Source organism: Zerene cesonia, chromosome 3 (genome assembly GCF_012273895.1).
Source record: "Zerene cesonia ecotype Mississippi chromosome 3, Zerene_cesonia_1.1, whole genome shotgun sequence".
Classification (NCBI taxonomy): Eukaryota; Metazoa; Arthropoda; class Insecta; order Lepidoptera; family Pieridae; genus Zerene; species Zerene cesonia.
The window spans coordinates 5,868,309-5,881,731 of NC_052104.1; positions in this window are offsets into that span (position 1 = coordinate 5,868,309).

Here is a 13,423-nt window from a genome sequence, read left to right on the forward strand (position 1 = left end):
CAAAATATTTAATTTTTTCACACATTGCCCAGTAGTCAATATAATGGCTGAGCATAAATAAGTGATTAGAACAAGTGTATTTTTGCATCTTAATTAATACTTGCTCATTAGTATTTTCATATGAAGTTTTTAAGTTACACTATGAGTAAAAACAAAATATTTTATTGTGATTTCTCTGTTACAAATGAAATTCAAAATAATTATTTCATTCAATTCTCCATTTTACCCCTTAAATACGACATTAAAATGTGTTGGAGCTCTACATTTACAATATTATGCAACATTATCAGCACAAAATAAAATCGGTATTCAATTTCAGTAGAACATCATCAAAAGTTCAATTTGAAATCAATTCGAAATGTGCAAAATTTCTAAAGCAATAAAAATTAACGATCGCAAATCGATTAATCGAATAGAACAGGCACGAAAGGTTAACGAAACAAAAACGTGAGAAAGAGTATGATTCGACACGGTGCTTTAATGGCTAGTTAAATATGAATCGCCTCTCGAAACAAACGTAAAAACAAATCGTACGAAAGAATAATTAACAACATTCACATCGGCGTCCACACTTCACAGACTAATAAAATTATGAATATAATCGATTCCACGGGGCCCGATGTACAGTGAATCTAAAAGAGAGTCGCGTACTCTGTGGCCGTTATCGAATTCACGACTATTAACGTAAGCGGTGCGAGCCTCTCAAAGACTTTAAATTGAATTTGGCGTGTAATTCAATAATGGCCCCCAAGACCAGCGGCACTAACAATCTACGTAAGATGATTATATAAAATCATCGATTTGTTACAGAGTTGCTGAGAAATCGCGATGCACCTTAGAGGTTAGGACGCTATTAAGAGGTGTTAAAATACTGTAATTTAAGAAGTGTCGATGGCGACTTTCGGTGCTAAAATGGATTCGAAATTGCACATAGCACATAAAGTATCCGTTTGCATGTATTTCAATATTAATAATGCTTCCAGATAGCACGACTTTCAATAAAAGTATGGCTTTCGAGTATTTTAGGTAAATAGTGAAACAGCTAAATTTAGCAATATGCTAGATTCACTTCACACTAGCTTTTTTTGCTGAGTTTATGTTGAAATTATATGGAATACAGGTTTTAGTTTACCCTGGTAAAATTATTTTAAAAATATAGTAATGCGACGTTATAGTTAAAAGTTTTAATCCTTTGAAAGCGTACAGTGCTAACGTTGTAATAGTTACGCTTCCAAAGAATTTGTTAGTAAAGACATCTCGTTTACGATAATGTTCGATTTTCTATTAAACTTGAAAGCGTTCTACGTCCCACATTCTTATCTCGAATGTTCTACGACATATTTTTCCAAAGTTTCCCGGCGCGAGCTTTCAGGCAGCCGCGTATAAAGCTCTATTCACACATGGCGGGAGATAAGGCAGCTTTCACACCATTAAGCCGCGCGCTGGAGCCCGGGGCTTTTCCAGATTAGATTATACACTCGATTTATGACGTCATTAAAGCTTTGATAATTACTCGGGACAGGCTGCGTAGGCGAGACGCGGGCGGGGAGAGGTCGGGGGGGTACCAGCTCAGGGAGAGAGGGTACTTGTACTGTTTGATTGGATTCTTGGTACTGCGAGGGTAAAGGGATTAAAGTTATGGAGATTAGTTCGCCGCCCGCGGCCGCGCTCACTTCGTTTATGTTAAAAGGCCTATAGAGATGTGTTCGGATAAGAGATTGCTTATTGCCAATTGTGATAGCGAGGCAGGTTTTAATTTCGTTCCGCACACGAACGTACGTATGTAAATACGGATCAGATTGGCTCCGAGGCAATTACAATTGCTACCTTTTATGTGCTGGGCTATAAGTAACACTCGTGTATGAGGCACAAATTTATTATTTTAATATAATTATAATACTTTTCAATTTCGATTACATATAATGTATCTAGTCATACATCTATAACTACCAGCACTGATAAATTGAATCTATAATGGAAATAAATTTACATTTTTAAAAACTCTATAATCCATATTTATATAAAAATGAATGATCAAATCTGTTGCTAAAACTCAAGAATGAGCAATTCGGCAATTTATTACCGTTTTAGACAAAACACAAGCATGGACATTAGGGAGAGAAAAGGTAAAGCCGTGATTGGGCCGCTAGTTATCAAATAAACGTTATTATTAGAAAGCTCACTTACTTTCCTTCATAATCTGCCAAATAAGAAAAATTCGTATGATTTTCTTCAAGCTCCTATGCTACATTAACTATATGAAATATAGTAAATTCTATAAATTTTATGGATCACAATTCTGAGAAATTTTAAAGTATACATAGAACAAAATACACAAGTAACTAAGTAACCTATATTAGCATACAAAACTATATACATACCACCTATGTTATTCACACTTTAATAATTCAGAAAATGTTTCATGCTATTCACAATGCAATATTCAATTATTATATAAAATGCATATTTTCTTAGCAAGAAAAGCCATTAAAGGACTCCCGTAAAGCCTTATCTATTATGCTTGCATATTCTTGTCGCTTGGTGCTAAGTGAGCGCGAAATTGTTTTCCATATTTATAATAGAAGTGCAGTACCTATTGTTGTTTTTGTTTCATAGATAAGTGCATCTGTGAGTTTATAATCAATAAAATTAATATAGCTTATTAAAACTTTATTGAAAGTCTGTTTTTGACACGATCTATTTAGATAGACGAGCTATATTTTGTCTCGATTCGTTTCTTTATTATAACCATTATTATACGAAATTATATTTATTTTGTCTTTCAACAATAAACAAAGAAATTATGAGCTATCAACCAGTTTAGATCATACGCTTCATAGAAAATACATCCATCAAATATTATAGTTATTATAAAAGCACAATCATATTTCACGTAAGTTCCTTCAGAACTAATTGTAACACTATTTATATTATAGTAATTTGAGACAGAAACCACCCATAGAGGCCCAACATTCGTCCGCGAATGGTCCTTCAATTAAGTGTAATGAGGCGACCCGTCCTGCCCAAACTACGTTTACCTAACCATTTACATCGCACGAATATATTAAAGCAACCTAATCCGAGCTGTGTTAAATTGGTGCCAGTTATCTGCCCTTCATCTTCAATTAAATTGCTTTTTAATGAATGTTCAGGCTTAGCAGTAGAAAATTTACTTATAAGCCAATTAATAGTCACAAATAACGTTTCTACACATGAAATTTTTATAGAAAACATACATTCTAAATTCGTCATATTATTTTCTGCATTTTCAATAGTTCGAACTCCACACTTGCCCAACAAACAAACCTGTCCTATCAAAATGATAATGCCCATGAAATATTACATACGTAGCTCTAATCTTTATTCAAGAGCGACTTGTACGTAACATTGAATCTTTAACACGGAAGCCCAACCAAAGACCAGCCTCGTATATTATTTAGAGGCAGCTATTAGACTCGATTAGTGTTGCCATTAAAAGTGACGCACATCGTAAGTCCGATCGCATTTGGCAGTATTGTGATCCCGATACGTCGAACAAACGCATGATAATGATGCTTCAGTACACGCCTTGTATCGTCAGCATATTTGAAATTCTATTCATTTTAAAATTGAAAACTGAACCCCAAGATATCAATGTATAAGGCATGTGGGTAAAATAAGGATTGAATAACAAACACTTATAAATAAGTGATACATTTTCTTGAAATTTAATTACAAGTTATGATTTACTGAAATAAATACTGTTTTTGCTAAGCTAAAGCTGTTTCGCGACACATTATTAAAAATAAACTATGGAAGAGATCTGTTCCATAGTTTATTTTCGAAGAGAAGAATGAGTAATCATTACATAGTTAAGTAATAAAAAAATACCAGTCAATTTATTTTGCTACAAATACGAAAAACACCACCATATTATGAAAATTTACCTTTAGTATGTACATAACAACAAAATTGATTGAAACAACTGATTACGACCGATTTATCGAAAAACAGAATCTAAAGCGGTTAGATGGACGTAGCCTTAAAATTTATAAGAGGTTTAATAAGGGTCTAATGCAAACTGCGTATCAAGCGCTGGCCTGGAGGCTCCGATACAGGGCATTCAAAATAGGCGATAATTATGAAATGTGGCGCCGATTGTCGCCCCATTAGCCGGCTTTGTGGCTTTGGTGCTATGTGCGCTTCCAGATATTCAAATGTATTTGGCTACATGAAAATAATTTACTCCCGCCGTCTCGCTTTACATAATCTGCGCTATATAAATCCGATGCAATAGAGATCAAAAATCAGGAAAAGAATATCACTGAATTCATTACAGCAATATCATTATTATTTTTATCATAAAATAAATCGGGCAATAAACATATACAGCAAGTTTTTAAAAAACTATTACTCACCAAGGATCCAAATTTCTCATCACCATCTCAACACAGACACTAAAAATCACAAACTGATTTAAAAACGGAGACAAAATCCAAACAATTTAGAGGAAATGTTTTGTGCTTTACCCATAATTCACCTGCAAATACCACCTTTGACAACAATTCATAACGACACATAACAATAACAATTATTACCTTCATTGTCCAAATGTCCAAACAATCGGTGAAAGACTTTCTTAAAGAAACGATCGACGTGTAATTATTTTACTTAGGTTGTTTTTTAACGAGACTAATGGCCCGGAACACCTTTCTACGTCGTTACATTCTAAGCGAGGTACTTTTTAGTGGTTTACGGTGCAATAAAATAGCTCGGACAAGGCCAAACATTGCGGGATTCTAATTTTATTCGCAAAGCATCACAAAAGCACCTTACCTTTTTGAAATTTTTATTGCGAAATTCAAGGACATCCTTTCTATTGCGCAAGTTAACCCATTTAGAAATGTGTTTGAAAACAAGAGAATTCTTTGTTCCAGACTGTAAGGGTTATTTATTGTTTCCTAACAAAAACGTTTTAGCTTTTTTAAAAGAAGATTGTCTTCTGCGAACGCGGCGCGGCACAAAAACTTGTATTTTTTTACATTTTGTAATGTTTTGTTTTTATCGACACAAATATAGGCTTGCGGCTATTGTGTTAGAGTCAGCTTGTTGAAGAAAATTTAGTCTTGAAAAAATCGTTCTAGTGTTCACTCGGTTTTATGTAGGTACATTTGATTTCAGGATAACGATAAACTACATTAATAAAAGTTATAAAATGGTGATCCTATAGAAAAAGTGAAAGCTAACAAAAGAGTGAAGTTTATAGAATCGGTAAGTGTCTTCTTATCCCTATATTCCAGAACCTAAACTGTGCATGTTAGCTTTGATACATCACAAGAAAAATATTATGTAAATTTTATTAAAATGAGCTTGTTTTTAAGTTATCTCCAAGAATTTTTTCTTATTGCATATTACCTATTCGTAACGGCTTCATCATTACATTTTTACGCGAACCCTACACATCTATTTGAACATAAAATCATCTAGCGTATTTAAATAGACAACCAACGCTAAAAACAAAACCAACGAACGCCAGAGCATACAAGATGGCTGCATTCCAACGAAATTTTGTTGGCCATAATAAACTTTATGCTTCAGCATTAAGAACGTCCAACAAACATCTTAGATATCTGAGTAGTAACTCAAGCTGTCCAGCTGATAACGGCCCCCGCGCCCTCCCACCTAAACTTAATACCATATAACTCACAATCGAATAAATTATTGCCAGCTTATTCGATTTCAGCTCCTTCTCTCGACGTTGCTTCTTTTTAATCGCTGCACAAGCGCCTTGCAACGAGGTGAATGCAATGATTTATACGCTTACCAAGAACGTATGTAAGGGATCTTCTCAATACTGACGCAAGTTATATCATTCGTTTTTAGTTGAGGATTCTTTAACATAACTATAAATAGACGGTGCTTGATTTAGAATGCTTTCTTTGCACCGTACCTACACTGCTGGTACCAAAATTTGTATTCAATTTCGATCGATATATAAGTTGAATTTAAAATTATATTTTTATCAGAGTCTCATATATAATATAGTCCACCTTCACACATGGCATTTTTTTTCTATCTAAACAACAAAGAGATAAAATGCCAAAATGTATCAATCCAAAAACTAGTAGTGTAACTTTTAATTACATCCCGCATTTGATCTTTTACGTACATCTTTGCCGTATCTATTATTGCATTCAAATAATATTATGTTCACGCACCCCAACCCTACAAGATTCAATAAGATACATCCGTTAAGTGCTAACAATTTAAAACAATCGTGAGTGGGTACCGACAACGATGCCAAGGGTTTTTTATCTCGGCTGATGTATATTCTGTCACGACTGTAAGATCGACGTGACTGTAATACACGCCGGCTTTAAATTAAGTATTCGTTTCAATAAATCCCAGCATTATCACATTAAATATTGAAAACGCTTTTAACCATATACTACAATGGACGAAGGGTATCTCTGCATGAAGACATCTGACTGAATAATGACGTGAATATGGTAATATCTCAGAAAATACAAAGCACCTATACCTGTTCGTACAATTATACGTAACTTACAGATTTAAAGAATACGTATACAACGTTCGGATTGAAAAAAAATGACATAAATTAATTAAAAGCGAATGATATTAATGCAGCAAAAATATTGCAATTAACAGTTACAGAACAAAAACACAAACGCTTCTGAAAGAGTGCTACACACCAGGAAACCTGAACTTTACAACGACACATAAAAAGACTAGCACACCCGTAATACATTACCTAATAACAAGTGCAAAAACATTTTATTCCGACACAACACGCTACAGAGAGTTAATACGGAGATAGTACAAGGCGGGCTCGTTAGAAAATTGTTGTGAGTTTGCGAGTTATAGACACCGTAAAAGGATGTATCTGGCTAGGGACGATAATACTACAGGCCTAGCAAACTTCTAACACGGAAAATAGATTTGTTCGCGTGTTGATAAATATCAACTACAAATCCCAATAACGTTGACAGGAAACTTACGGTATGCGATTTTGTAGTACCTATATAAGTAGCAGATACTTTAAATAAGAGAGAAAATTATTTTCTATCCTTTACACCGGAAATATCAAATATGCAATGTCATTTGATAATTCATATTTTCTCCCTTTTCACATTGATTCCTTGTTTTTTATACATTTATTGTAATTCCCTATGTAATATATATAGTAACAATATTCAAAGTGAAGTGTTATTAACATACATTTTTGCTTACCTTGTATTATTGTTTCTTTTATAAAAAAAACATAGCTATATATGTATTCATTGAATTCCATCACTAATCACTAGGTAATTATTTCAGCATGTAGTTATTAGGTACTGAGAAAATAGAATTTGAGGAATTATAACTTATTATAATTATACGAGTAGTAAATAAAGCATGTAGATATAATGTATCTAAAAGTAATGTTAATACATGCAAATAAAAAAAACTCATAATCTTACAGAATCATATTACATCCACACAATTCAATTATCACCAGCATAATAATACAGTAGATGTATGTAAAAAACGATTTTTAAAAGAGCTTAACGTTAATTCTCTATTTGGTCCTTACGGATATTCTACGATCATTATGTGACTACTAGAAATGTAATTACTAAATTGTTATTTATATTGTTGCATTGTAATTTGTAATACTTATTATATACTATATTAGAGTGTATAGAATATAAAGATAGCATTATAAGGTCAAATAACTCATAACGTAGGTATCCTTCAACTATCATCAGCTTGTACGCAATGTAATCACATGCGCCGACGCAGTTGATTCAATGACATATAAAATCCTGTACATTGCACTCGCCCAGCATCCAAACAATTAAAAAAGGTATCTTAAATGAGTGTGATAAAGACTATATTGCCGCGAGTAATCGAAAACATACCCTGTTACGGTTCTGTATTCACGCCTAGATTTATAAGATACTAAACGATGTGTACGATATTGTTTTAGATCTTGACATTGGTGTTTAATGTCTTTGTTGGGTTTTCAGCCCAACTGAGTAATAGGTACAATTTTCTCTTGTACGGCATTCCCATAACAGTCCTTGATGGATATTTCAATATCCCAAATCCGAATATTTATCTTTATAGCACTTTATTTTGGCATTCAAATGTAATATAAATTATCCTCTATCAACCATAAAAAAACTGATATAAAAATCACAGGTATAAAATGTTACTTTGAAAAATTAGATAAATTATGCGTGAATTCATAAAAATGCTATAAAATGCGGCTCTATATGATCTTTAAGCGTTAAATGATTGATGATTAAATAATAAGCCACCGCGCACTCGTAAAACAAAGATTAACATACAGTTACGGTTGTAAATAGCCTATAACTTTGATTTTTACGACTAAATAATCGTAAAGGAACCCCGATAACGATGCCAAGTTCAAGAGGTGGGCTCTTTTACAAACACACAAAGAAATGTATACTGCCTAAATTTGGCCGGGTTTTCATCGTGGACAATGCAAACGGGAGGCCCGGTTTGATGCACTTTTATTTTACGACGGACTCATAACATAAAGCGTTGAACGTCTCAACAACGGTTACGAGCGCATTAGGGTGAAAGAGACAGCAGTATATCCGTGCGCCCAGTCTTTTTCGTGCGTCGGAATGTGTTCCATCTGCTCACATTGTTGGATATTTATAAATTGTGTGGCAATAATATTTATCTATCCCAAAATAGAATCGTTCGTTAAAAAAGTATAAATATTGTGGATATTTGAAGTAGCTTTAACCACTTCATTTTATAGAGACCGGTGCACACAGTTCCAATTTGCGGTTTCCCTTGGCCAAAATTCCGTGTAATTTAACAACTGAAATTTTAACTGTGTCTAGTATAAATTTAATAAGGATGGGTAATTAAGAGCGTAAACGGGCTGGGTGTTTGGGTTTGGCCGAAAACCAGAATGAGGTTTGCGGTATTAATGTACTGCGGCTCTACATTTAGTGAACAGTCACTTTTAAAAGTTTTAAACATACCTACCAAGATAGGTAGGGACCTAGAGAACAAGTTATGAGTGATATAATAAGCTTTACGTAACATAATTAGTAACTATATAACCTGTCTTTTTTCTATATATATATTACATATTTAATAAAAATTGTAATATCCAAATAAAATATAAAAAATAAACAAAACTAAGTGAAACTCTTCTGTTGAAAATATATCTGATTAGGTATTTGGATGCTGGTTCGTTTTGATTCATGCTACCATGATAAGAAAGTGCAAAGTCTCAAAACATAACATGTCTCTACATTAAAAAGGAACATTATAATAAAAAATTATTATAAACATAAAAAGCTCTACATATAATAAATGTTTTGTTGTAGGTACTTTAAAATGGATTCTTAGAAAAATAATAAAAACACCTATTTATAAGAATAATATAGAGTTTGATTTCATACAATCTACAATTTCATTCATTTCGATCCCAAGAAGCGTAAGACGAAATTTTAATTGAACAACGGAACCGAGATTCGAGCAAGTGCTCAGTAAACACCGTGAATCGCCCGATAATAATGAAAGTGATGGCTATGACGCCATCAGTGTATAAAGCGACCGTTTCGGCTACATAAACAGCCCGTATTCTACTAACCAAATTATAAAGACACCATAATCACCTTTATTCTCACCGCTTAAGGTCCAAGTTCCAATTTTTTCGCTACATTGTATTAGAATGGTTCGTTTGTCCCCCTCTACCGGCAGGAGGCGCGCGCGCGGTTGGCTTACATACGGATTCAAAATGGCCGACTATTCGTCGCAGATGAATGTCGTCCGTCTTATTGTGAGCATCGATTCTCGGAGCTATGTACCTCTGCGTCCGCGCCGCATATAATGGGTAGCGATAGAAGATTTATTGTGTTTGATTGGTGCAGGGTGCCAGGTAGGTTGGGTGATTTTTGTGGTGCCTAACATTTGAATATTGAGGCATTGTTACATTTTGTCAATATGCACACATTGTGAACATTTAATAGTCTTACAAATAAGAAATTTAGATCTAATTTATGATAAAATTTAGTTTTATATGATCAGATTACTTGGAAATGACAGAAATTTGCTAATTTAAAAGGTTCCTATGAAAAATTAAAATAGGCCACCAACGTCCCGGACAGGGAGTTATACCTATTTATTCTAAACTGGAACCAAATGACAGCAATTTTCTGTCAAACACATCAAAAATCACGCCAGTCGGTTAAAAATCTATGAACTTATGGAGTAACAAAACCAAAAAAGACATAAACATTCGATTGAGGACCACTTTTGTTTTTGGGACCGTCGGTTGAAAATGGAAAATGAGCCTAAACATAGCATACCCACGCCCACATATATATTCTGCATGAATGTGTAGTAGACATATCTGAAATACAGATTAAAAAAACCTGAAGTATAAAACATAAATCTATCGATTTGCTAATATGGGTACTGTCCAGTGACCTGATGTCATCCAACATGATGAACAAATCATCAATTAGGACCCACCTCCTTACCCGTTGGTCGATATTTTCATATTGTATGCATATAATATTGAGCATTCATATACCTTGTACGTTGAGGCATTAGGTATGAAGGTATAGGTATACAAATTGAAAATAAACGTTTCGGGTGAGTTTTATTCACATTGTATTGATTCACAGCACCTTTCGTTACAAGATTTTCGACTAGAGCTAGAAGAACTTACAATTAAATTTCTGCTCTTGAGATCTTACAACAATATATTTAATATAAATAGATTCTTTCTGAGAATGGTAAATTTATACTCGTAGATACCTTAAGACTATTGACTATACCTACGTGTTGGTATACCTATAGATACCCTTCTAAACTGATATTGCTTGATATATTATGTTCACTTCTCTTTTATGAAAACATCTCCTTTGTGTACGTAAATATTAAGTGAAGGAAATATTTGTAACCTACAGTAAGTTTTTACATGTCTCACGATAAATACCTAGTTTATACTAGTTACCACAGCCCCAAAGCCTTCGTACATACTTACCTATTAATGTTTTCATAAGTTATCAAATGTTATCTCATTGAAATAGCAGTGTATATACCATAATATTGTAATATATGTTTTTTGAATAACTTTCATATTGACATGGATTAATTTAACACAAATAAGAGAGACTTAAAAACATTTTTCCTACTTTAGAAATTAAAGACTTTTTAGCGGATTTTAAACGCGATTTATTCATTATATTATCAACCCGACGTTTCGAACACTATACAGCAAACGTGGTCACTTAACGTTGAACGTCGGGTAAAATCAAACACAATAAAATACTATTTTTCCTGCTTTTTTACTGACTTACTTATATTGAAATAACTCATCACAAGTACACATATTTAGGTGTATATTTTGTACGTGTTATTTAGAATAACATAAATATAATAAATTTTTTATCTATTACATTTAACAAATAAACAATATTATTGATATAATGAATATTGAACAATAATTCTTTCAACGACACCAAAGCAATACTCAACCTTAATTATTAATATTGAAAGTTTCTAATATTTGTCAACATTTTCGAATAACAGCATGTAAGCCAACCTCATAGAACCTACCCGTGTCGTGGAGCCCGGATATTTTGAGATGGCGACGCTCGCCGGCGACCGTCCCTTTTCTCTTTTTAGTATTCACTAGGAATAAATCCGTACATTTTGTTTAATACCTAAGTGCTGACAATTTAGGTATGTTAAGATGATTTACAAATTGTTATCTCGAAAATTCTTTTAAAACAAAAGTGTATAAAAATAATAGACTACCTTTAAAAACGTTGTCAAAATAATTGTGATTAAATTTGATTTCAAAAGAAATTTCTTATTTAGTATTCAACCATAACACAGTTGAATACTTAATTAGCAATGATAAATGTTTAGTTTTAACTTGTATTGTATATATTTATATGCTTGTATATATATATGTCTATTCAATAATGACTATTGAATAGATATAAGAAGGTACACAAAATCCCTTAAACTTACTCAAATAATTTACCACTAAAACACAGATTTACTAAATAGTTAGTACGTAAATTACGAATAGAAGCTCACAAGACAATAAGGAAATGAAGGACGGTATTAATTTTCATTCAATCCGAGTACGCGACGGTATATTAAATAGTTAATTCAATAGTGGTGGTCTTCTACATACAATAGTATTGATTCCTATAAATTATACAACATTTATACCTACGAATAAAGTCATGATTCCATTAATAATTATGAACGTGGGAATGTATGCGTTATCTACCTACAGGAGAGTGGAAAATACCTTTAAACTACTAATTTTAGAGAAAAATGTACCTTGAACTTTGTAATGAAATATGCATGTAACATGTCTATAACATAGGTGCACTTTTAAATATTTTTTTAGACACGGGTTCACTTTAACTAAAACAATTAAATATTATGAATGAATAAATGATTTTCAATATCACTACTTATCATATATTTGGGTTGTCTGATACATAGAGCTATATTAAGAAGTTAACTAACGTTACCAGTATAGCCATTAAGTATAGTTTATCCTCTTATATTAGTATAGTTTTATCCCCTTATATTTAGGAATAAACAAAGATTGTTCAGTTATCTTCCTAACTAGTCATTCTGAACGCATGCTTAATGTTAATAAATTCAAATCAATACGACATTCTCAAAACACACCTAAATTACTAGTGTATTATGTAACCAAAAATATCACTCAATAAAACAATCACGCAATTAGCCGTGCTGGTGTGAAAACAAACAACGCGCGAGTTGAATTCTAACACGCTCCGGCGCCCGCGCACGCGTCAGAATATCCGTCGAGATATTTATAATTATTTACATTTTACCCGGGGTGCAGTGAGCCGACGATGGAAAAATTACCCCGGGAAACCGGCGACGATCGATTTGTGTGCCTTTATTTTTTTACACGAATGCTGTGGTGTCGACAACGCATTGATGGTGTGTTATGGCGTGTCAGATGTATCGGGGTGGGAGTATTATTGTTATGTAGGCCAAAGCTTATTGTGGGATCAAGGCTGCAAAGAATTTGTGAACTTAAATAGAAATTTCTGTTTCAATTTCTCAACTCAAATAACGATAAAATACGCACAGAAATCTAGCCAGGTATTGTAATATGAAGTTGTTATTAATAAGTTTCACTACCATTACTAGGTATTAACTTTTTAATGAAAGAGGGCAAAGATTAAAAAAATATTGACCATTATATTATTAAAGTCCCGTGTAACTAATGGCATAAATATACGTGGGCTAGGTAACATTGAAAATGTTAATTTTCTGTGTGGATTGCTAATAGGAGTAGGTAAATGAGTGTGTTTAGGCTTTTATTGAGTAAGCGGTAATTATTTTGTTACCATGCATACGATAATGGCTTATTTGCCTA